The 24,965-nt window shown below is 39.9% G+C and overlaps 1 protein-coding gene across 1 annotated transcript in view; it reads left to right on the forward strand.

Annotated features, from left to right (window-relative positions):
* Window positions 1–533: 533 nt before the first annotated feature.
* The window catches only part of CRYM (crystallin mu), a 234,683-nt gene continuing 210,251 nt past the window's right edge, over window positions 534–24,965 (forward strand). The window contains exon 1 of the mRNA XM_044087222.1: window positions 534–662. The gene's annotated coding sequence lies outside the window, so the exon portion shown is untranslated. The remainder of the gene's footprint in view (window positions 663–24,965) is intronic.

The following is a 24,965-nucleotide window of genomic DNA, read 5'->3' on the forward strand; positions in this document are numbered from 1 at the left end:
TCTAATGGGGAATTAAAATACAAAATAGTTGAAGTTCATTTAATTCATCATTCAGAAAGGCTGATGAGATTGGGTATTTTTGTTTCTATGCAACAGATCAGTCAGACTTTTAATTCTGCCAGTTAATGTTTGCATTCTGGATTTCTTTCAGTAATACAAGCAACCAAACTGTCACATCTGAAAAGAAGTATTTCTAAATAGTGCACCTTTTCTGATTAACAAATTAATAAAACATAATTACTGCAGTAACATATGAAACGAAAAGCATGCATTAAGTGGATGATTTACCCTTAGCAGTACTGTTGGCACAAAGATACTCGTGAGAGAATATTAACTATATTCTAATGGTTAGTTACTTGGGGGTCACATACACATCTTAGAGACCCTTACACTTACTGAGTGCATTGCCCTGCTAAATAAACAAAGCCACTTTATGTGCAGTCTGTCTCTTTAAAAGAAAAAAAAAAAAAACAAAACAGAGTCTTAAATGCACTCTCTTCTCCCCTCCCATTCAGTACGTATCCTGTCAGAATGCAACAGAAATTCATATAAAAATTTCTTTGACTTCCTGTGTAAAGGTTAGCAGGGTCTGGGAATACTAGAGGAGAAAAGTGTGCCTAATTTCATTGTTTACAACAGCAGTACGTCGTTACTAGAGTACAGTAAGTTTTGTCTGCATGTGCAGCTTCTCTTAAAAGTTAATTTTTATAGGTAGGTAGAATGTAATTAGTGTGTTGGGTTAAGCTGCAAGATTTTTTGTTCAAATTGTAAGAAAAGCTGTAGTTTTTCATTTTACACACTTATGAATCAAACAGGATTCTGTGGCTATAACCAGTGATCTAGAGAAGTGAGCAGGGCTTCGGGATCACAAAGAAAACAGCTTAGCTTACTAAAAAGACATGAATGTTTTGATTTTCTTGTTGGGCAGTCATCTCATTTTAACACTGGTAATTCATTCATCCATCCATGTTACTCAAGGAAACTGCATTGATTTCTGTTTTTTTTTCTTTTTTGAGTAACAGTTGCAAAACAAATTGTATCTGAACTTTAAACTGTTTGCCTTAATTTGTTGGGATTCATTCCATCAGCATATGACAAATACAGCTGGTTTGTTCATACAGATTCCATAGTACAGTTTAGCCATCAGGACTAGCCAACAACAGTTCTGTTAAAAATAATGTCAAGATTTCAGGTCTGTAATTCTGAAAACAGATCACATTGTAGTACAAGTGGAAACTCCTACAGTAATGTCAGTGCTTTAAAAAGCACTTTATGCTGACTGAGGTTACCCTGTGGTCACAGTGCCAGAAAAAATATATAGGAAACAAAGTGAGGAACTATGAGGTGGAAAATTGAAAATAGTAATATTTCTCCATCTTTCCCACTGTGTGCATTGTCATGCTGGAGATGGTTGCCATGAGGCATTCTGAATAAGTTGGTCAAAAGGTTAAGGTCTGGACCCAAATAAAGGGAAGCTAGCAAGGAACAAAGTTGTAGAATTAGTAGACTCCCCCAAAAACAAAACCTGTTTTATGATCATAAGTCAAAAATATGCATAGTAAGACTATTATTTTTAAAGCAATGTATTTCATAGAAAGGTCATGGAATCTAAGTTTAGAAAACAAAACATTTTTAGGCCTACCTTTGATGTGACAGGTGCATGGACAATGCATGCTTTAAAGATGAATGTGTTTGAATTTTTTTTAAACTGCCACAATTTTCCAGTACACATATGATTCACATTACTACTCTTCTCTCCTTTGTTTCTGTATGGAATTTTGGCCCAGACTTTCGTGGCACTAGTCCACTCTTTCAAATATACGATTCATCTGTAATGTCTGTGCTATAACCATAGCTCAGCTTAAGTCTCTAATTTCTTTGCGTGGAGTTTCTTTAGGGCGTTTCAGACTGGGTTTCTAGGGTACTGTCCCCTCCTCTCTGCAGCAGTTCAATTCTGATTTCAGTAGTAAAACTCTTTCTTTTTTTTTTTTTTTTGTTACTCCAAATGTTTTTTATAAATTTTTCAAATAATTCCATTGTATAATAATCTTAATACATTTTCTGATAAGTAAAACAGTATGATTAAATATATACAATATTTACAGTTGGCCTGAAATTAAATTATTATATTGATCAGTCTAGTCAGAGTAATATCATATTAAAGAGAGATCATTTGTTCCTTTTTCGTTCACTCTCATTAAGAGTTAGTAGTAAAACTCTTGTTGTTGTTGGATATTTAAGCCGGGTCAACCCTGATTTCTATGGTTAGCTGTAGCAGTACATGCTGATTTGCACATTATTTCTCTGCCGTTTTAATTTTTATGGCAGGGTCCCTACTTCTCTACAACAATTCACATTGTTTTCTGTAGCAAAACTGTTCTTTACTCCAGGATACTTGGCTCTGAATTCTGTCTGGGGACAATAGCTCTGCATGCAGTTTCATCCCTGATTTCTCTGCTGTAATATTGATTTCTGCGTTACATCTTGTTTATTTTCATGAAACTTCAACCTTGATTTCTTTGCAGAAATTGTATTTCAGGATAACATTTTTGATGTGATTTGCATAAATGTTTTACTACAGCATTTTGCTGTGATTAGTAGAAATGTTATTTCAGTGTAGCATTTTTGCTCTGATTTGTATGAATGCTATTTTACCATAGCCTTTTTGCTAAGATCGCTGTAGCCAAGCACTGACTCTTGTTATTATAGCCCTGATTTCTGGATGAAGGCCTTAGCTCTGTGTGACTTCTCAGCTTTAATTTCTGTGTCGGATGCTTTTTTTCTCCATGATGCTCCAGTCCTTGGCTCTGTGGCAAGGTTCTTACTGCTCAATAAACATGTCTGTCCTGATTTCTGGGCAATGTTGTAGTGTACTGGCTCACCAGATGCACAGTAGCAAGCGCTGCCAAACCACGCCCCAGCTGGTTGACTTCTTGTTGTTGTCATGAATATACAATATGATGTTGTTTTCCTTCACATGAATATTCATCCAGATGAGCAAGGGCATTCCATGATGAAGTTGGTGAGTCAAAACAAGTACGGCAAAGCCATGAATATTTTAATGATATTTGCACGACTTTTCTGTGAATCGAAACAATTAATTTTTCCTTTGCTTTTGCACGGGGCAAGCCCCCTGCACCCCTGTGTGACAGCACTGTAACCCCTCCCACATCCTCCGCTACTCAACTATCCTGAATCCGAGATCTGACTATATTAAGGAAGAGGCTAAACCATGACTACAGGTAGGCGCTGAACTGCAAGGTGCACACAGTCAGCACTTGGAACAGGGAGCTGCTAAATGCCAGGATATTCAGAAACGCAAGGGGTACTTTTAAACTATTACAACAATTGTTCTCACAGAAATGTTCAGTAGTCAGAGATGCTCATCTGCATTTATTATATGCATGCCATCACGGGCTAATATGCATGGCATGCTAGTCATGCCTCATTTCCATTCCACCTCACAGGCAAAATGCCATCACGGGCTAATATGCATGGCATGCCAGTCATGCCTCATTTCCATTCCACCTCACAGGCATAACAGTTGTCAATCACCCTGGCCACACCCACTCCTGCGTGAAACTGCCATTGAGCCAGTACACTGCAATATCGCCGATTTCTGTAGCAAGGCACTCATAAGAACCCAAGTTGCTCTCAGGCCATCAGATCATTTCTTCTAGTCTTGTGGGTCTTCGGTCGTGATTTATGCAGAAGGGTCTTTAGTTTTATGCTCACTAATATTTGTATTTCACAAAGCAAATACTGTATAACCAATCTGCCTTCCTTTCTTAGCTGGTGCACCTCTGGGTTTCTATTTTTTTATTTTCAGTGGTCTGAGAGCTGATATACTAGTTGGGGAGATAAAGAGGACACAGGTCACAGTATGGTACATGCAAAGCCCTTAGAGCAGGTGAAAGTTTGGGGTTTATTTGAAAGGCTTTGCTCACTTAGCTGAGTATTATCTTGGCTACAGTGGGTTGGCTTTGAGGAAATGGACTTCATGCAGGTACATTGTAAGCACTGAAAAGATGCATTTTAGAAAGCAAGGCAGGATTAGTAGGAAAAATGACACATATCAAACAGTCCTTGTTTTCCACTTCAGTGGTATTATTCAGTAATGTTAAGCTTCTTTCATGCGATTTATGAGTTCCAGTTAGTGAGTTTTCCAATGTTGATTACAGGAGAATACAAATTACTGTATCTCTCTCATTCTCTCTGACACCACACACACACACACACACACACACACACACACACACACACACACACACACACACACACACACACACACACACACACACACACAGAGTAATATGTTTTGATAGATGCGTGGTTATATAGCCCTACTAAGGGCTGAACAACCGTTAAAGCTTCAGTATAAAGAGCATTTTGTCTCATTTACATGAAAACTATTGTGTTGCATAAGATTTCCAAGGTAAGGCCATCTAAATTTTATATGAATTAGCTGAATGATCGCAAAGGGAGTATGCAAATAGTACATATGCTTACCTTTGAAGACGTATTCTACATACCCACTTAGTAAACCTGACTAACCCAAACTTGAAGCAAAGAGTTAGTCCATGTCAAAGTAAACTTCATTGTCATTCAGAAATTACACAAGTCCAAAAACTGAACAAAATTCCGTATCTCCGGACTCAATGTGCAGACAGCATATAGACTATTTTCAGAGACTTTTATACATGTAACACCTAGCTATTACATCACGGACATGCAGGCAGACAGACTAATATTGCACATAATTAGAAACCCATTTTAACACTTTTCACAGTGAACACTTACTTGCATGAGACTTCAGCATTACACAGGTACTTGGTTAAGACATTGCATTGAGTCCTACACAGAGAGAGAGCATTTGAGTATTGCACTGTGAACATTAGAATAGTCAAATTAATTAATAGTGGCTGCAGTAGTCTGCGATATGTCTTCATCACTTTTATGGCATTCCATATTGTCATCAATTTTCTGTGAAAAACACCCAGTCAGCCAAAGTTTTCTGAAAAATTGTTCTAGTATCTTTGCAGAATTATACCATTTTGAAGGAACATAATATAGAAGCACTTCTGTCATAAAGTGTCTTGGGAAAATCATTTATATCCCTGAGAAATATGTTTGAGCAGTGCAGTTTTATCTAGAAGCTGGTGCTAGGTCATATGATATACATTTGGAAAACCTTATGAAAAAATATGTGGTTCAAAAATTCAGGTAATTTTTAGATATTATTTGCCTCCATTTGTGTTCCCCCCAGCTTACCACCCACTGCTCTAAGTTGGTTCCCAATGCTCTCAATTTTCCTTGGTGTCCCTGAATCTACCATTAGTGGGTTGGGAAGGGGAGGTGACTAGGAGCAAAGCAGCAGGCAGCTGCATATCCTAACTTGGCAGAGTCGCTCATGTCATACACATCACTGCGCACTGTGTGCTTTGCCGAATTCTAATGATGGTCTGCGGAGAGACCACTGCACTTAACTATAACTTGACTATAACTGACATCATCCTTTCCTAAGCAGAAATCTGTATTTTATATGTAGCCTAATAAAATAAAGCTCTGATCTCTAGAGTTATACTTAATGTCTTGAAATGATTACTGCATGAAAAGAAATGTAGTTCATGAGTTTGAAAAATATCTGATTAATTTTTAATGAAATATGAAACTTGGATGCATATTGGGTATCCCCTGACCTGGACAAGAAAGGCAAAGGGCTTAAGATCATGGCATTTTACCTGACTACACTGTATTTCAAGGATTTTTTCCATAAGTGATGAGGAATTTGTGAAGCTGCTAAAAATATGATTGCTACAGAATAGTTTATAGATAAATACTAAGCAATTAGTGAACAGACCATTTGTGCCTGTCAAAAAACCCTTAATCAAGAGTTTCCTACTGACTCCATTTGGGCTTACAGGATATGTAAGTTGTGGTTCCCCTTCCAATTGTTGAGATTTGCATTAAAAGTGACAAGGGTACTATTCCATATTATGTTTAGTGGAAAATTAATTCAGAAATGGAGGATGCACTAGGAAGTGACTCTGTTATGATAATGTATTTTACTAATTTGCTATTGCTGATTTAGGTCTTTTGTATGAATACTTGAGGAACTGTTTTTTTTTCTTGTCTGTTCTCAAAGTTATAGCTCAAGGAAGATAATGTTTTTTGTTGCAAGAAAGGTTATACAGTCATCATGGGGGAGTCTATAAAGGAACAGAAGGAGAGATATGATAGTCTGTCAGGATAGCTGTGCATCTTAAGGCTAGTGATCTGATATTCTAGGAATCTTGGAGATATCTCAAGTAAACTTATATGTTTAGATAAGTAAATGTCGAAAGGGCATTATATGGACCGGTCTGTGAGAAATGAATACTAAGAAGCATGACAGCTTTATAGTTAGAGGAGATGGTTTTGGAAATTTGCTGGGCTAGATAATTTCCTAACTTTTGTGACACGATTGTCAAAAGATAAGGAGTTCTTCACAAAGGCGTCTAGATCTGTGCTGACTATATCTCTTTGGAGGGATATATAATATGTGTGGTAGGATGCAGAATTTTTTTGTTTACCAAATTTAACTACACCACATTTTTTTGCATTTAATTAGACTGCTGTCTTTTCACCAATTACTGTGTCCTTGCCCCAGTGGTCTAACCTTTTGTCACAATTATGTATCAGCAGGTGAATGAATGAATAACAACACTGTTTGCAAATGTCTACAAATTTATATAACCACAGGTCAGGGTTGTTTGTCTGAAGGCCTGAGAAGTAAATGCTGAATAGGAGAGGACTTCAACAACAAGCCCTATCAGACACCATGTAACATTTTTATTTTCAGAAGTGATAGCTGTGACCTTAACTTATGGGTTGTGTCAGACGACCAGTTAGCTATCCTCCGTATAACATAAGAATTTATATTCTGGTCTACAAGTCTGTTAATAATGGGAAGACTATGAAAGTCTTTTGTCAGGTCAAGATAAGCTACATAAACTGCATAACTATTATCTAGTGCTTCAGTAACCTTTTCAAAAAAAGTTAACAAGGTTAAGGAGGCAGGCTCTGTCTTTGGCAAAGCTGAATTGATGACAGAAAATAAAGATTTTTAGTGTCTAAACTGATGAGGCCAGAAATGGTACATTCCATGGTTTTACATATCCAGGTAATAAAGCCAATGCATTTGTAATTACTAGGGTCAGTCTTTGGGCCACTTTTATGAAAGGGCATTACAATGGCTATTTTTAAGATTTCATGAATGTAAATATGGTAAGGATTAGGTTGAAGAGGTGAAGAAGGGGTTTAGATAGGACATATTTTGCATTAATAATCAAGCATTTAGGTATGTTATCTGTCACAATGGATGGTAGACATGGTGTTCTTAAGTTCTGCAAGGTCTGGGAGAACTTGTTCTATAGTAATTAAAGGCGTGTCTGGGCTTGGGGAATCTGTAGAACATTAGACAGAGTAAAATTGGCACTGAATTTGTCAATTATGGTAATGGCAAACTACCTCTGGGTCTCAGTGGGTCATATAATTGTAAATAACATTATCTGGTGCCAAGTCTTAACTTCCTGATATAGTTTTAAAAAGTTTTATTGTTTCTTATAGTTTCAGTGGCTAGTTTAAACTCGTATTCAGCCTTAAACTTCCTGATGTTGTCCTTTAGTTCTTTGCTAGTTCATTTAACTGAACTCTTTACATGAGTAGAACTCAATTTATTATAGGCACTGTTACATTTATTTATATGGGTATTCTACTATGAACTCTGTTTTCAAATTTCCCATTATATTTCATGTAGACAGGGACTGTCTTGTCAATACAATTATCTGAGTAGAAATCAGAGGCAAGGTGTCCACTTTAGCAGTTGAGTCATTGAGGGGAGATTTTTAATGGAATTTCATTGTGTTGTTATGTATTTTGTATAAGACTATTTTTTGTAAAGTCCCCGAACATAGATACATTTTCAAGGAAGGTATTACCAGTTTTAGTCCCTAATTTATGGGCTGATTTTGATGACTGCAAATGATACACATGTAGGCATGCCGGAAGAGGCCATATTAGTAGGGACAAGATTTAAAATAACTAATATATTTGTTAACCATGCCAGAGCACTGATCCACATGGAAATATTTCAGAGTTAGCCAGAGAGCACAGTCTGATTAAGTGACTTGTTCACATTTGCATAGTAAGCAAATGAAGACACTGGGAATCAAACCTGGGATTGCTATAGTGTATAGGTATAGCAGCTATATCCTTAAACCTCTGCACCAAACTGACTGATCAAGATCAACAGGGCCTGTAGTAGGAAGGCTGACTATTTATTCTAAGTTAGCATTTATACAGCATAGGAAGCAATGGGTATGCTTACCCACTGTGGTATAGTGGTGGATAGTTGATATCACCAAATAAAAACTGTTTGGATTAAGTGGAAATTCAGCTACGGTTCATAGGAGATTACCGGGCTAACTGCTTAAAAGCCTTTACAAGCCTCACCAATATAACCCAGTTTTAGCCACTATATGGCCCACTGGAAGCAGGAGGATGGCATGGATTTGTGCCTATGCTACGAGTATCTTACAGATTGCCCCTGGCCATAAGAGACATAGGCACTACCGCAGATGTGAATTTCCTGTTTCCCATCCATTGATCTAAATTGCATTTGAAGAGAGTCAAGGAAAGGTTCTTTTTAATGTGAATAGGAAGCCTGTTTCAAAGAAGGGGCAGTCGCTGAGACACATCTGTCTCTCCAGCATGTTTTGCTTGAGTCACTGACTATGTTTAGATCCCTAGATCGGGTGACCTTCCATTATGATATCTGCCATAATCAGCAAGCAATGTACAAGGTAATATATAACAAGCAATGATGTGGTTATTAACTTTGCTTTTTTGTTGTTGTTTACCATTTCCCACTGCCTGTTCATCATCAACGTCTCACAAACAATTGGCCCACTTGCTTCCCATCACTGGGGAAAGAATTATCAACAGGGAAGGACCATCTTCAACTCGGCCATGAGGGAGGGTTAGTGATTTGATTTCTTTTTATGACCCTAACCTTTCTGCATGCCTTTTTGTTTATCTAGTTGATGGGGAATTACAGTGGGCTGATTGTGCAGAATATGTCATCATTTCTGCAAGACATTTTACTTTATGCAGCCCTGCTCCACCCTTTGAAGCATAAAAGGTGGTTTCACCCCCACCTTCTGGGAGAGGTGAGTGGGCCATGTTCTTCACTCCTCTACCTCCCTGCCCAGCTACTCCAGTTCTTGGACAGCTAATTAAATGTAGTCAGGTCTCTATCCCTCTGACACAGAGATGGTCTATTAATTAACCTTCTTGAGTGTAATCTGGTCTTCACTTGAGCTCCATTTACAAGTGAAAAGGAACCTGTGAACCACAATTTGAACCCAGGTTCAATGATATGTAAGCTTTTAAATGTCTTTACTAAATTGTCACATTTTAAGCTGTAGCATGTGTTTACATTAATAGAAAAAAGCTGTGTAATAAGTTTCCATTGTTTATTGTTATGCAGCATACATATGATTCTTTTTAACAATTTTAATTTAGTTTGACATGTTGCTCAAGTTCCTGCCTTCTCTTAAACCTTTCTCCTCCTCCTGAACATTATTCTGCATGCATTGTTCCCAAAGTCACTTGTGCTGTATAAAACTAAGACTCCAAAATAAAACAAACTGGTCCACAACCCGCATAATACAACCAGTTTATTATTTATCACGTTTGTCTAAATGCTGAAAGTAGACTTCAACAAATGCATATCAATGTAGAATGTTCTGCCTCTAAACAAAAAGTGCATCATATGATCATAGTCATGTGAGCTAGCTACGAAAACCAAATCGCCACTAATTCCAAGGGCAACCACAAAGCATTCTATAGCTATGTCAAGAATCTCGATGGCAATACCCAGATCTGCTATGAGTTACAGCACAAAGGCAAGAAAATTACAGAACCAACTGATATTGCCAACATCCTGGCAGATAGGTTCAATGCTAACTTTACCCCCCTGTCACCCCCTAAAGGGCCCACATCTATACAGGAAGAATGCAGAGTCCCTGTAATCACAACTACACAGGTAAAAGCTGCACTCTCTAAAGCCAAAAACACAGAATCTATGGGACCGGACAACATCCCAGTCTGCGTTTTACACAGATTACAGAACGAACTGGCTTCCCACTTAAGCACTATGTTCAATAATAGCCTCGCATCAGGCTTTGTGCCCACTGAATGACGCACAGATCCGACTCCAGAAAGGAGGAGCCACCACTGATCCCGGGAACTATCGACCTATTAGCTTGACGAGCCTGGTCTGCAAGGCCATGGAACGTATCATCATGGAACTCATAAACAAAGCCACTGGTAACCTCCAAATTCTGGATCACACCCAGTTTGGGTTTGTGAAAGGCAGATCATGCCTCCTGAACCTGATAGACTTCTTTAAGGCAGTCACCAAAGCCGTAGATGAGAGTAAGGTGGTTCACACAACCTATCTTGACCTTGCCAAGGCTTTCGACACTATCCCCCATTCTGGAATTATAGCTAAACTCACTAAACCAGGTATAAATCCCTATGTCACAAGATGGGTGGCCAACTGGCTCACTGACAGAACCCACACTGTAAAAGTTGCAGACTCCAAATCTGACCTCAAAGCAGTGACAAGTGGAGTACCGCAGGGTTCTGTCCTGGGACCTCTCCTGTTTGGTATCTACTTCTCTGAAGTACAGGCTAACACAGAAGGCCTCTTGCTAGTGATGTTCACAAATGACTGCAAATTAGGAGCCATAGTCAAGTCCCCAAATGGTGTGGACATTCTGCAGAAGGGCTTCGCTGAGACAGATGCCTGGTGTCAGAGCCATGGCCTCAAGCTCAATGCCAAAAAGTGCAGTGTCATCCCCTTTGGTAAAAACTCTGTACCCATGAACTATCACATAGGCAGCAACATACTTAACACCGAATGCGTAATAAGAGACCTTGGGAACCAGGTGGACAGTAGTCTCTCCTTTGATAGTCACATCGCCACAGTAGTCAGGAAGTCCTTCTGCGTGGCCCACCTCATCATAAAAGGATTCTCATCCAGGGAAAAAGAGGTCATTGTTCCCCTGTACTCAACACTCATTAGACCCATTATAGAGTACAACGCCCCTTTTGGAATGTACCTCACAAGACATTTGCAGCAGCTAGAAAGGCCACATTAGTACCTCACAAAGAGGATTACTGGCCTCAAACAAATGCCCTACACTGACCACCTCAAAAAACTCCAGCTTTACTTCGTAGCATATCGCCTACTCCGAGGTGATCTCTGCCTAACATATAAAGCTATGTCAAACCCAGAGCTGTTGGACATGCTACACCTAAAGAAATCCCAATCGCTCTGGGCTACATGCTCTAGGGACCTAAACCATGTCACCACAATAAACAGGACATGCTGGAGGCATAGATTCCTGTCCTAGAGACTTCATTAGCACTCTTCAATAAAAATCTTGAGTGGATGGGAAATAGGAAATACACCTCAGGATCACTTCTGTATCTCTGCTAGACAGTGGCACAGGAAAATAACTTTCTTGGGTGGCATAAGCCAGGGAACCTTGTTGGCTAGGCTTACGTAGGCCCTTGGGTCGATAGCCTAGTACCTACCTAGGTGATAAAGTTACATGGAACTAAGCTATGACTTAAAGGTAAATAATACTAGTCATACAAATTTTATATTGTTGTAGCAATGTAAAAATATTAAATACAAAAACAAACCTAAGCAAAAACAATTTAATGTCCAATGTAGAAACAAATACAAGCTGCCCTTAGTTTTAAGAGACTATTAACAGGTGATGAGGGGTAGCATTTAAATATATTTGCCAATGCACTTCCCATGCTTCAAAGGTGTGACTTCCACTCACTACCCCTTTGGGAAAGCAGTAATTTTTCCAAGGTAAAAAATCTAAAGCTTTCAAAATCTCTGCATACGATAGAAAGTTTATAGAGATTGTTTGTCAAATCATAAAGTCTAATATTGTACATATCTTGGTAAATACATTGTCTAATTGCTCCTTCAGTTTTGCCAGTATAATATGCCTGTCACATGTCACAAATAACTGTATACTGCAGTTAAATTTACCTTCACAGTAGTGAGCGGGATACCCCTGAAAGTGTATTTTAGACCCTTTGTAAAGAAAATGACACTGACCGCATGCCCTACACTTGGGCATCTTGCCTAGTGAATCCTGCCTATTTTCTGCATTCTCCACCGTTTTTGATACTCCTGCCTCTTTTAAAAATAAAATGTCAGTCCCGAGTTTTTGACAGTGCGGTACATGCAGTGCTTACTGGTATCTAGTGCAGATCTTTTTAATATCCACACTATAGCATGTATAGGGCAGTGTCATAGATTCCTTGTACTGAGTGTTGGCTAGGTCCTGGTAGTGCTCACTTGTTGTAATATAGATGGTACCACCCAGTAAAATAGGTTTAAACCTGCTCTAGCTTTCTTTAGTTACTTATGCTCGTAATTAGTTCTGTTTGTACTAATGTATGTTGGTTGATTTGAACACGTTTTACAAATCACATTCTCAAGTTAATTACCCTTGTTGTAGTATTAGGCTACTGTAGGTTATCCTGCAAACCTTCATCATTTTCCCATTCACCAACCCTTTTTTCTGGTTTAAGGGGTGGTGCTTGCTGAAATCTAAATATGAATTAGAAAATTTGGGTTTACGGTAAATGACTGACTCAAAACATTTTTCTAAGATTTTCTTATATACATAGTGACATCCAGAGCATTTAACAAGTCAAAGATGTAATTTATTTATTATTTATTTCCAGTTTGATGATCTTCTTGAGTAATCTTCTTCTTTCGGCTGTTCCCATTAGGGGTCACCACAGCAGATCATCTGTTTCCATTTCTTCCTGCCCTCTGCATCTTGCTGTGCCACATCAACCACCTGCATGTCCTCTCTCACCACATCCATAAATCTTATCTTACGCCTTCCTCTTTTCCTCTTACCTGGCAGATCCATCCTTAGCATCATTTCCTCAATATATATCTCCCCAGCAGATCACACCAAACTGCTTGGTGTGGAGATTGACAACAATCTCAGATCTGACACCCACGTATCTCTTAACATAAAAAGTGCACAAAATGCTAGGTGCATTGTATAGAATCAAACAGTACCTCAACAAGACAGCCAGAATTTATGTTGCCAATTTCCCAACTAATCTCCATCCCCTCTATAACCACACTACCTTCTAGCAGTCACGTCAAGAGTGCACTTAAGTCTCACCTAAAAATGCACTGGCTCTGTACTTGTTCCAATCCTGACTAAAAACCCTCCATCTTCCTCTCTTGAATTCTTACCCCAACATTGTATAAATGACTGAGGTCCTACTAGCTGGTACAGAATATGTTAGACCTCACGTACTATCTGTACATTTAGCCTTCTATATTCCTGGTCTCTAGCCAGATATTGCTAAGTCTACTATTTCTATGTAATTCATTGGTTCTTTAATATTGTATATTCAATTAATGTAAACAATTGCTCTGTTTATTGTATGTCATATTCTTTAATACCATAAATTCAATTGCTCATGTACTTTGCTCATTTATAATTTTGTGGAGCTTTTCTCCGCAGGCCTCCACTGAAAAAGACCTGTGTCCAGTCGGAACTTCCTGGTAAACGAATGAAAATTAATTAATTAATTAATTAAATAAATAAATAAATAAATAAATATACCCAGCATCCCTCCTCAGCACGTCCAAACCAATGCAATCTTGCCTCTCTGGCTTTGTCTCCAACCCGTCCAACCTGAGCTGACCCTCTAATATACTGATTCCTAATCCTGTCCATCCTTGTCACATATAATGCAAATCTTAACATCTTTAACTCTGCCACCTCCTTTTTGTCAATGCCACCATCTCCAACACATATAACATAGCTGGTCTCACTATGCTCTTGTAGACCTCCCCTTTCACTCTTACTGGTACCTGTCTGTCACAAATCACTTCTGACACTCTTCTCCAACCTGCCTGTATTCTCTTGTTCACCTCTCTATCACATTCAGCATTACTCTGAACTGCTGATCCCAAGTATTTAAACTCATCCACCTTCGCCAACTCTACTCCCTGCATCCTCATCATTCTTCTATCCTCCATCTCATTCACACACACATATTCTTAGTCCTGCTGACCTTCATTCCTCACCTCTTTAAAGCATATCTTCACCTCTTCATGGTGTCCTAAACCTTTTCCCTACTTTCACTACAGATCACAATGTCATCCGCAAACATCATAGTCCACAGGGATTCCTGTCTGATCTCGTCTGTCAACCTGTCCATCACCATTACAAATAAGAAAGGGCTCAGAGCTGATCCGTGATGTAATCCCACCTCCACCTTAAATGCATCCGTCACTCCTACCACAAACCTCACCACTGTCACACTACCCTTGTACATATCCTGTACCACTCTTACATACTTCTCTACCACTCCCGACTTCCTCATACAGTACTGCAACTCCTCTCTAGGCGCCCTATCACATGCTTTCTCTAACTTCACAAAGACACAATGTAACTCCTTCTGACCTTCTCTATACTTCTCCATTAACACTCTCAGAGCAAACATTGCATCTAGCCTGGCATGAAACCATACTGCTGCTCACTAATCATCACCTCTCTTCTTATCCTAGCTTCCACTACTCTTTCCCATAACATCATGCCTTGACTGATCAATTTTATCCCTCTGTAGTTACTACAGCTCTGCACATCACCCTTATTCTTAAAAAATCTGTACCAAAACACTTCTAAACTCCTCAGACATCCTCTCACTTTCCAAGATTTCATTAAACAATCTAGTTAAAAACTCTACTGTCATCTCTCCTAAACATCTACATGCTTCCCCTGGTATTTCATGTGGACCAATAGCTTTTCCATTCTTCATCCTCTTCATAGCTGTCCTTGCACTTCCTGATTCACTATCCCCACATCATCCAACCTTCTTTCTCATTCTCTTCATTCATTCATGCCTTAAAGTACAGTTTCCATCTGCACATCAACACACTCTCCTCACTTGTAAGTACATTTCCATCATTATCCTTTATCACCCTTACTTGCTGCACATCTTTCCCAGCTTGGGCCCTCTGTCTAGACAATTAGTACAGGTCCTTTTCTCCCTCTTTAGTGTCCATCCTTTCATACAACTGTCTATATGCCTTATCCTTCACCTTTGCCACCTCTCTCTTTTCACCATACGCCTTATCTCCTTATACTCCTGTCTATTTTCTTCATCTGTCTGACAATCCCACTTCTTCGCCAACCTCTTTCTCTGTATACTCTCCTGTACTTTCTCATTCCACCGCCAGGTCTCCTTGTCCTTCTTCCTCTGTCCAGATGTCACACCAAGCAGATTTCTAGCTGTCTCCCTTACCAGCTCTGCTGTAGTTACCCAGCTATTCGGTAACTCTTCACTGCCGCCCAGTGGCTGTCTTAACTCTTCCCTGAACTCCACCTCACCATCGCCCTTTTTCAACTTCCACCATTTGATCCTTGGCACTGCCCTCACACTCCTCCTCCTCTTCTTGCTCACCAGTGTCATCCTACAGACCACCATCCTATGCTGCCTAACTACACTCCTTCAGACTGGCCCTCCTACATAGGATATAATCCACCTGTGTGCATCTTTCTCCACTCTTGTACGTCACCCTATGCTCCTCCCTCTTCTTAAAATAAGTATTTACCACAGCCATGTCCATCCTTTTTGCAAAATCCACTACCATCTGACCATCTGCATTCCTCTAACACCATACCTACCCATCACTTCCTCATCCCCTCTGTTCCCTTTCACCAACATGCCCATTGAAATCTGCTCCAATCACCACTCTCTCCCTTAGGTACACTCACCACCACTTCATCCAACTCACTCCAAAATTTTTCTTTCTCATCCATCGCACACCCAACTTGTGGAGCATATGCATTAACAACATTCATATCACACTATCAATTTCCAGCTTCATAAACATCACTTTAGCTGACACTCTTTTCACCTCCAAAACACTCTTGGCATACTGTTCCTTCAGAATAACCCCTACCCCATTTCTTATCCCATCCACACCATGATAGAGCAATTTGAACCGGCTTCCAATACACCTGGCCTTGCTCCACTTCCATCTGGTCTCTTGCACGCACAATATATTATAATACATTTGGCAAAAGTTATACACCGGATGGCCTTCCTGACATAACCCTCTCCATTTATCCAGGCTTGGGACTGGCACAAAGAACTGCACTGGCTTGTGCATCCCCAGTGGTTTGGTTAAAAGTCAAAGATGTAATAGTTTGTAAATTTTAAAAACTCAAGTGGAATTAAAATATTCCAAAAAGGAAGCCAAATTGTCTGTATTCCCTTTCCATAGGATAAAAATGTCATCAAAGAAATGCAAATATGTCCATATATTTATAAAAGATTCACACCCAAACACAAATTTGGTTTCCCTGACATACATAACCATGTTAGCACACAAGGTCACACCCTGTCCCTATTGCTATGCCCTGTTTTTGTTCAAAAAATTTAGTTGTTTATCTAAAACAAGTTCCATAAAATCAATGGCTTGCATCATTGCCACTAGAATTAGAATTCAAAGTTGTTGCTTCACTAGGCTAACTGACCAAGGAATACATGTAAATAAATCTATGACATTGATGGTGAGAAAAATAACATCATGGTAAAAATCAGAGTCTTTTAAAATACTTAAAAGTGCCAAAAGCATTTTAGAGCATGAGTTTTTTGGTAAACAAGCTTTTCAGTCTATAGTCAATGAAAGAAGCAGGGTGGCACAGTGGTGCAGCAGTAAGCATTGTTGCTTCACAGCAAGAGATTCTGTGGTTCAGTTCTTAGCTGGGGTGCCTTCTGTGCAGAGTCTGCATGTCTTCCCAGTGTTCGCATGGGTTTCCCCCTAGGTGCTCCGGTTTCCTTCCACATTCCCAAGACATGCTGCAGGTGGATTGAACATTCTCTAAATTGGCCCTAGGTGTGAGTGTGTGCATGTGTGTGCCTTCTGAGGAAAGTTGGGTGCTGCGGCGGCTGGCAAAGCAACACCATAAAACTCTACTGCCACTTGTTGTGCAGGCTGATGATCCGCTGTGGCAACCCCCAACAGGAGCAGCAGAAAGGAGAAGACGTCAGTGAAAGAAGCAACAGTTTTTTTGTATAGGATTTTCCAGAGGCTACTATAGGTCTTACTAATTGGTCCTGTTCACATTTAGCAACCTTTAGAACTCCAATTATTATTGGTATCATTAAGAATCTGAACAGTTTGGGACGATTGTGACCTTTGTTTTGTAATTCAGTCATGACAGCATCAATTTGCCTGTATAGAATTCAAACTTCATCTCTGGAAATCTGTTCATATTTACTGCTGTTCTTCAATATATTAAACATTTTATAAACATGGTGATTTTGGTTCATTAATACTGTACCCCTACCCTTATTGTGCTTCATGACTCTCATACTTCTGTCTTGGTACAGTATGTTTAATAAATAAATGTCTTCTTTTGTTAAATTATAAAACTGATTTTATGGCTTATCATTAGACATTGAACGAAGTTCATCCTCACAATGTTGCTCAAATATAGAGAAGTGCAAAGGTGGGTTAAAAGTACTCTTCCGAGTTGGGAGTATGCTGGTGCAGGTAGGGATCTTCCTGCGTGAGTATGTCTAAGTTATTCTTCTTACAAAAAATGTTAATTGCTGTATAAAATCCACAACATTGAATTTCATACCCTTTACAAAATTAGATGAAAAAAGTAGGTATTACTAAAAGCTTACTGTAGTTGTAAATTTTGAAACCTTTGTTTGAGAGGACAATAATGCCTTCTGGTGTGCTTTTTGTCATGATCTCAATCCTTAAAAAAACAGAAGCAGCAAAACAAACTAAATAAATAAAAATGCTGGCAGGCAGAGTTTAACAGGCACAAATCACTCGGGTGATGATAAACCAAAGGTGTATTTAATGATAAAAATCCACAAGAAAAGCAATTAAACATGAGCACTTTCGTTAAACAAGTGTTACATTTTAATGGTGTCTAATGAAGTTGACAACCATTTATATACATATAAAAACGCGTCTATATTATCTTATCGAAGTTTCAGAATATTGAATCTGATATGGTCGACACCATATCATTGAATTCTGAAACATCGAAAGATAAAAAAAAAAAATGCCTAAAAACAAAAATAAATAAAAACTTACCTTTGCACACCCCCCTACTTAAATATTCCAACTCCGAGACCACACTACATTACATTGAACTAAATGGAAATCTCCCCTTATGGAGATTTCTGTTTAAACGTTCGATGTTTTTTGCTTTCGCTAATCTGGTGCCGACAATATCAGCTTCGATATTGTCTGCCTTCGACAACGTGAAGTAGACCCATAAAAAAACACTCTGATTTGGTAAGCAAAGAGAGGCAACTAGCTAAGCAACACTGAGACCTTGATGACTGTGTTACAGTTGAAGCTGTTGCATCTTAAATGCAACTGAAACTTGTAATTAAAAGATAAATTGTTAGTCTCATACTTGTATCATGAATGGTTATAAATAGAATAAAACTAAAACCAAAGTAATTTTTAAAATCTCATGTTAAATATTCACATAATGCTAAAATGTTTCCCAAAGCAAAATACATACAAAAGTGCTTGTGCTTAAATGTTTTGAGATATTTTGTTCCTTTCTAGGGCTTTTAATTTCAATACAGGACAGATGGACATCATGTCATTTATCCCTGGCCATATATCTGCCTGTAGTAAGATTTGCCACCTTAATTCTTTTAACTCTAACTGAAGTCCCTAAGGCTTTTTGTCACTGTCTACATGGTCTATTGCCATAAATTTGAAATTGTGGCCAGTGTTGTCTTGAATATGCCTCGCTAATGCATTGTTAATATTATTCTTTCTTATGGCATAGTTGTGTTCATAAATTCTGGCATTAAATTTCCTTTCTGTTTTGCCTACATAAAATTCTAGGCATTGGTCACATGTAGCCATGTAGACCACTGCCTTGGAGTGACATTTATATTTATCTTTTACATAATGATCTGTACCATTCACTGTAAATTTGCTGCTCGATTTCACCTTGTGGCACCAGTTACAAGACTCACATTTGTACATCCCTACACATCCTGTTCTATTGTAGTTAGAACCTTTCCTAAGAAGGTCTTTTAAGTTTGAGCCCCTTCTGTATGTAACTATAGGTCTTTCTCCTATATGTGCCCTGATGTCCAAGTCATCCATTAAAATGTCCCAGTTCTTATAAAAAATGGACATCGAGTGGTATGAGTCAGAGTTGAATGTAAGCACCATAGATCTACAAAAAGTACTTTTTTCCAACTCCAGTCTCCCCTCTTCAACTTCAGAGGGGCTGTTGTCTGGTGTGTTTTCCCCAACTACGATCTTAAAATGCTCTATTCTTTTACCTATCACTTCCTGCATAAACTCATTAAGCAAATCTGCTGGGTACTCCCTCCTCAAGAACATAGTTTTTAAGTTGTCGCATTCTATAAGAAAATCTTCTCTGGAGATCATACTGGCTGCTCGAACTAATTGACCTTTAACTACTGACCTCTTTTGATGCTTGGGGTGGGAGCTAGTGTAATGCAGGAACGAGTTTGAGTAGGTCTTTTTCCTATGGATCCTAGCAGCATACATAGGTTCATAGGTTCATACTAGGCTATCTGTCCTAGGGCATTTATAAGCCTAGCCAGTAGTTTGGCTTTCGGCACCCATTTTAAATGAATTTTGCTATGCCCTTTTTCGAGGTTAGTATACTGTGCTTCTGTCTAACAGTAACACAGAAGTGATACCCGGGGTAAACCTACGATGTCCCATCCACTCATCAAGATTCCTCTTGAAGAGAGTCAATGAGGGACTCTGCCTAACCTGGACTGGGATTTTATTCCAGAGTGAAGGGAGCCTCTGGGTTATGAATCTGTCCCTCCAGCATGTCCTATTTATTTCAGTGCTGAGGTTCAAGACTCTCGAGCGCGTAGCTCAATGGGATTTGGATTTTCTGAGGTGCAGCATGTCCATTAATTCCGGGTTGGACATGGCTTTATACGTCAGGCACAGATCGTCTCTGAGCAGGCGGTATCCCACTGAGTAGAGCTGGAGTTTCTTTAACCGGGCAGCATATGGCATCTGTTTGAGCCCTTTGATCCCCTTGGTGAGGTACTTTTGGGGTCTTTCCAGTTGCTGCAGGTGTCTGGTATGGTACATCCCAAAAGGGACATTGTACTCAATTATGGGCCTGATGAGGGATGAGTAAGGAGGCACGATGACCTCCCCTGATCTAGATGTGAATCCCTTCATGATTAGGTGGGCTATATAAAATGTTTTTCTAACCACTTTGGCCACGTGGTTGTCAAATGAGAGATTGCTATCAACTTGGGTCCCCAGGTCCCTAATTACTTCTTCTGTACTTAATGGATTACCACCTATGCGGTAATTTGTGGGCACTTTGTTTTTGCCAAAGGGGATGACTATACACTTTTTGGCGTTTAGCTTGAGGCCATGGCTCTGGCACCAGTTGTCTGTTTCTATGAGGCCCTTTTGGAGGATGCTTGTGTCAGCTGGAGTGTCGATTATGGCGCAGCTTTTGGTTATTTGGTCAGTTTTTGAATCCACCATTCAGTGAACTGGGCTTGACGAGTCTGTAGACTATGAATTTATTCTTGTTGAACTGCATGACTACTATAGTCCAGATTTTTTCTTTTGGTTGAGTAGTACTGTATTTTCTCAACTCATTTAAATTCAGCATTTATTATAAATAACCAGTACAAATGCTGCAGTCGAGCCTGAAGCACAAGTAATCTCCAAAACATGCCTGAATGGTGAAAACTCACTGAAGTTATTCCATAAAATGTTTCTTTTCTATTAATGACAGGCAGGTGTGATATTTGTACATTTTATGTTCATTTTCTTATCTGTCATTTATTATGGATTGTTTTAATAATTTTTCTGTGGAATATAATTGGAAGGGGAAGATCAAAAATTAGAACTGAAATATCTCAACCCAAACCCCCCAAAAATTTTTAGAATATGTATAATATGTTACAGACCCAGGTCTTTCATCCAAAACATTATAGTGCTGCTCTATCTTAATACATGTGAAACAGGTCCACAGTGCCATTCCATGGCACGTTATGCATGCTATGCACCTCCCATTTTGGAAAAAAATGTTAGAGTTAAAAGTGAATGCAGTGTAACATACCCTGGAATTCAAAATGTTTACTGCAAGCGGTAAATAGAGCTTACCACTGGTGGTAACCAATTCTGATTTAGAGGCAGCCCTACTGCAGTGCTGTGTGGTCTAACAATGTAGAAGCACTTTGTTGAGCTGCCTGTCCAACTTTCTGCAAGTATTAATGCGGCATTCTGGGGGAGCCTAGGGAAACATATAATAATTAGTCATGTGCTTTCCCCTGGAAATGCCTACACTAAGGGTTTTCTGCTGTGCAGCGATTCATAGGTGTGTACTAGGCTAATGGCCCTGGAGCCTTTACAAGACTAGCCCATAGAAGTGCCCTGGCATCGTGCCATCCGACGTTAGTTCCTAGTGCCTCTATCAAGTAGAGCCACTGTAGTGATTCCCAGGGCAAGCTTTCTATTACCCATCCACTCATCAAGATTTCTCTTGAAGAGGGACAGCGAGGTGCTCTGCTTGACATGTATGAGAAGTCTATTCTAGAGCATGGGCAGTCTCTGGGTGAGGAACCTGTCCCTCAAGCATGTTCTGTTGATTGTGGTAATGAGGTTGCAGTTTCTGGAGCATGTGGTGTGGTGGGATTCGGATTTCTTTAGATGTAGCATTTCTAACAGAGCTGGGTCAGACATGGCTTTGTAAGTCAGAGATCACATTTAAGTAGACAATATGAGACAGAGAATGGCTGGAGTCTTTTTGAGTCTGTCCATGTAGGGCATTTGTTTAATGGCTAGGATCCTCTTTGTGAGGTATTTCTGTGGCCTCTCCAGCTATTGCAGGTGTTTAATGAGGTACATGCCAAATGGGGATTATACTTGATTAGTCTAATGAGGGAAAAGTAGAGAGAGACGATGACCTCTTTCTTCCTGGATGCAAAACCCTTTGTAAGGAGATGTGCCACATAGAAGGACTTTCTGACCACAGTAGCAATGTGGTGGTCGAAGGACAGGTTGCTGTCAACCTCTGTCCCAAGATCTCTTAAAACGTGTTCAGTGGGCTCCCATCGATGTGGCAGTTAGTGTGAACTGAGTTTTTATTAAAGGGGATGACGCAGCTTTAAGACCATGTTTTCGACACCAGTCATTGGTCTCAGTGAGTTCTTTCTGTAGGATGCCTGCCTCACTTGGGGAGTTAATAATGGCTCCCAGCTTGCAGTCATCTGCGAACTTTGTCAGCCAGAATCTTTGTGTTGGCGAGGACCCAGGACCGATCCCTGTCGGACTCCACTTGTGACTGGTTGGCAGTCTGACGTGGAGTTTGCTACTTTCACACTGTGTGTTCTCTCTGTGCGCCAATTTACAACCCACTTAGTGATATAGGGGTTGATGCCTAGTTTGCTAAGTTTATCAATAATTCCCGAGTGAGGAATGGTATCAAAGGCCTTGGCCCTGATGACTGACTCAAAGAAGTCAACCAGGTTGAGCAGGCATGATCTCCCTTTCACAAAGCCAAACTGCATGGGGCCTAAAGTTTGGAGATTTCCTATATCTTTGTTAATCAAGTCCATGATAATGTTCTCCATAGCTTTACATATCAGACTCATCAGGCTAATGGGCAATATTTCCCAGGGTCTGTAGTCGCTCCCCCTTTATGGAGAATGGTGACTGTAGCAGTGCGCCATTCGGTAGGGAAAAAGCCTGAGGTGAGGATGTGACTGAACAGAGCACACTGATGTGGTACCAGTTCACGTTATAGTTCATGCAGAACACAGCCAGGGATATTATCGGTTCCTATGAAAGCTGTATTCTTGGCCTTGGACAATGCAGCTTTAACCTGGGCTGCAGTAATGCTGGGTGCCTGGCATTCTTCCAGTATTGTGACTGGTCCTTTAGTGGGAGAGAGGGATAAAGTTAGCACTGAATCTGTCGGCACATATGTTGGCAATATCTATTGGCTCAGTATAGGAGGTACCATTGTGCAGTAACTCAGAGCAAATCTGGGTATTGCTGTGGAGGTTCTTGATGTAACTATAAAAGGCTTTGTGATTAAACAGTGTCTGCCTCAATTCTGCCTTCATAGCTGTCTTTAGAGGATTTGATGAGGGATCTCAACTTTTTTTGTTGAGACTAATAAGGGAGTTTTTCCAGTTTTGGGACTTCACCTCTTTCTGCAACAGTTTCTTCCTTCTGTTGTAGAGTTTATTAATGGCAGGGGACCACCAGATTGGCTTCCTTTTTTTGGAGGAGAACGTCTTGGTTCTGTTGGGTATGGCTAGTTTCATGCATTTATGTACATGTTTGTACAGTGCATTGTGTATGATTCAGCAGTCATTAAGCTATTTTCCATTGGCATGGGTGCCGTGAAGTTAGCCTACACTGTTTTTAGGAGTCCAAAGTCAGCTTTGGAGAATTTTTTCAAGGTGGTTACCTTTGTAGGGGGTGTGAGTGAGTTGTGGATTTCCATGGTGATTAGTTTATGGTCTGATATGACCAGGGAGGGATTGACTATTGGTGTAGAGCAACAGTCGCCCATGTTAGTAATAACCAGGTCAAGGATGTTGCTACCTCTAGTGGGGTTCAGAATGAGCAGAATGAATTGATGAATTCCAGGAAGCGTTGGGCCAGTGTATTGGTGCTTGAGTAGTTTTCCCAGTTAGTGGAGGGGTAGTTGAAGTCTCCTAGTATGAGAGTGTTTGGTTGGACCTGGATAGATTCCAGGGTGCTTAGGAATGTGGAATGAGGGTCTAGTTAAATGGTTGGGGACCTACAGCAGGCTATGACCTGGATTGCAGTCTTACTCAGTGTTAGTTGTACCTGAAGTATCTCAGATGCATTAATGCTGGGCTAGTAGTCTGGAGGTGTGCATGTCCATTATGAATATGGAGACCATCACCGCCTTTGGAGCTTTGATCCATGTTTTGGGGCCGAAAGGTGTGGAATGAGTTATAGCCTGGTAGTGCAGGGGTGCTTTCTGCCACTTTAAACCAGGTCTCCGTTACAGCACAAATGTCGATGTTCTCCATTTTGAGGAGTGCTTCGAGCGAGTGCATGTTGAAATTTAGATTTCTAGCATTGAGCAACATGACCCTCGGATTGCATTTCTTTATAGCTGTTACAGTGGTAATTTGATCTTTGGAACACTGCCTAAAAAAAGGCACTATAGGGGTGGCAAAAGCCTTAGCCAGTACCTGGAAACCCAGGGGTAACAGTTGCAGGCCATCTCTGGGAAAGCATTGAGGTCTGTCAGTCATGTCATCCCAAGCAGACAAATACTGGATCCCCTTAGAATGACACCAGAAACTTAGCCAGTTGTTGAAGTCAATAATTTTTTGTTTGTACTGTGGTATCATTCTGGGTAATGGTAGGATACTGCTCAGGGTTAGTGTCATATCTGTCTGGGTCATATAAACTGAGAGCTCCACCATGTCTCTTTTCATGTATTCCAGGGAGGTGCGTCTCAGGTCATTCTCACCCACATAGGTTCATAGGTTAGTACTAAGCTAACTGCCCTTGCAAGCCATTTTAAGCTTAGCCAATTATCCCTTGTGAGACTCAAACCCTGTACCTTGTGTTTGTAAGGCAAACACCTTAACCATTAGGCCACCCTCCCAACCCCAATGGACAATGACAGAGTTGTACTTGTTCTTGTTGTGGAGTACTGGCTTTGTAAAACAACTTCACCAGCTGTGTTGGTTAAATTTATGTTCTCACATTATTTTCCATGGGCTAAATCATGTTAGAGATAATTGCCAAAAAGTTTAATGGACAGATAGTAATG

The sequence above is a fragment of the Protopterus annectens genome, chromosome 11.part0 (genome assembly GCF_019279795.1).
Source record: "Protopterus annectens isolate FY-2018-M chromosome 11.part0, PAN1.0, whole genome shotgun sequence".
Lineage (NCBI taxonomy): Eukaryota > Metazoa > Chordata > Ceratodontiformes > Protopteridae > Protopterus > Protopterus annectens.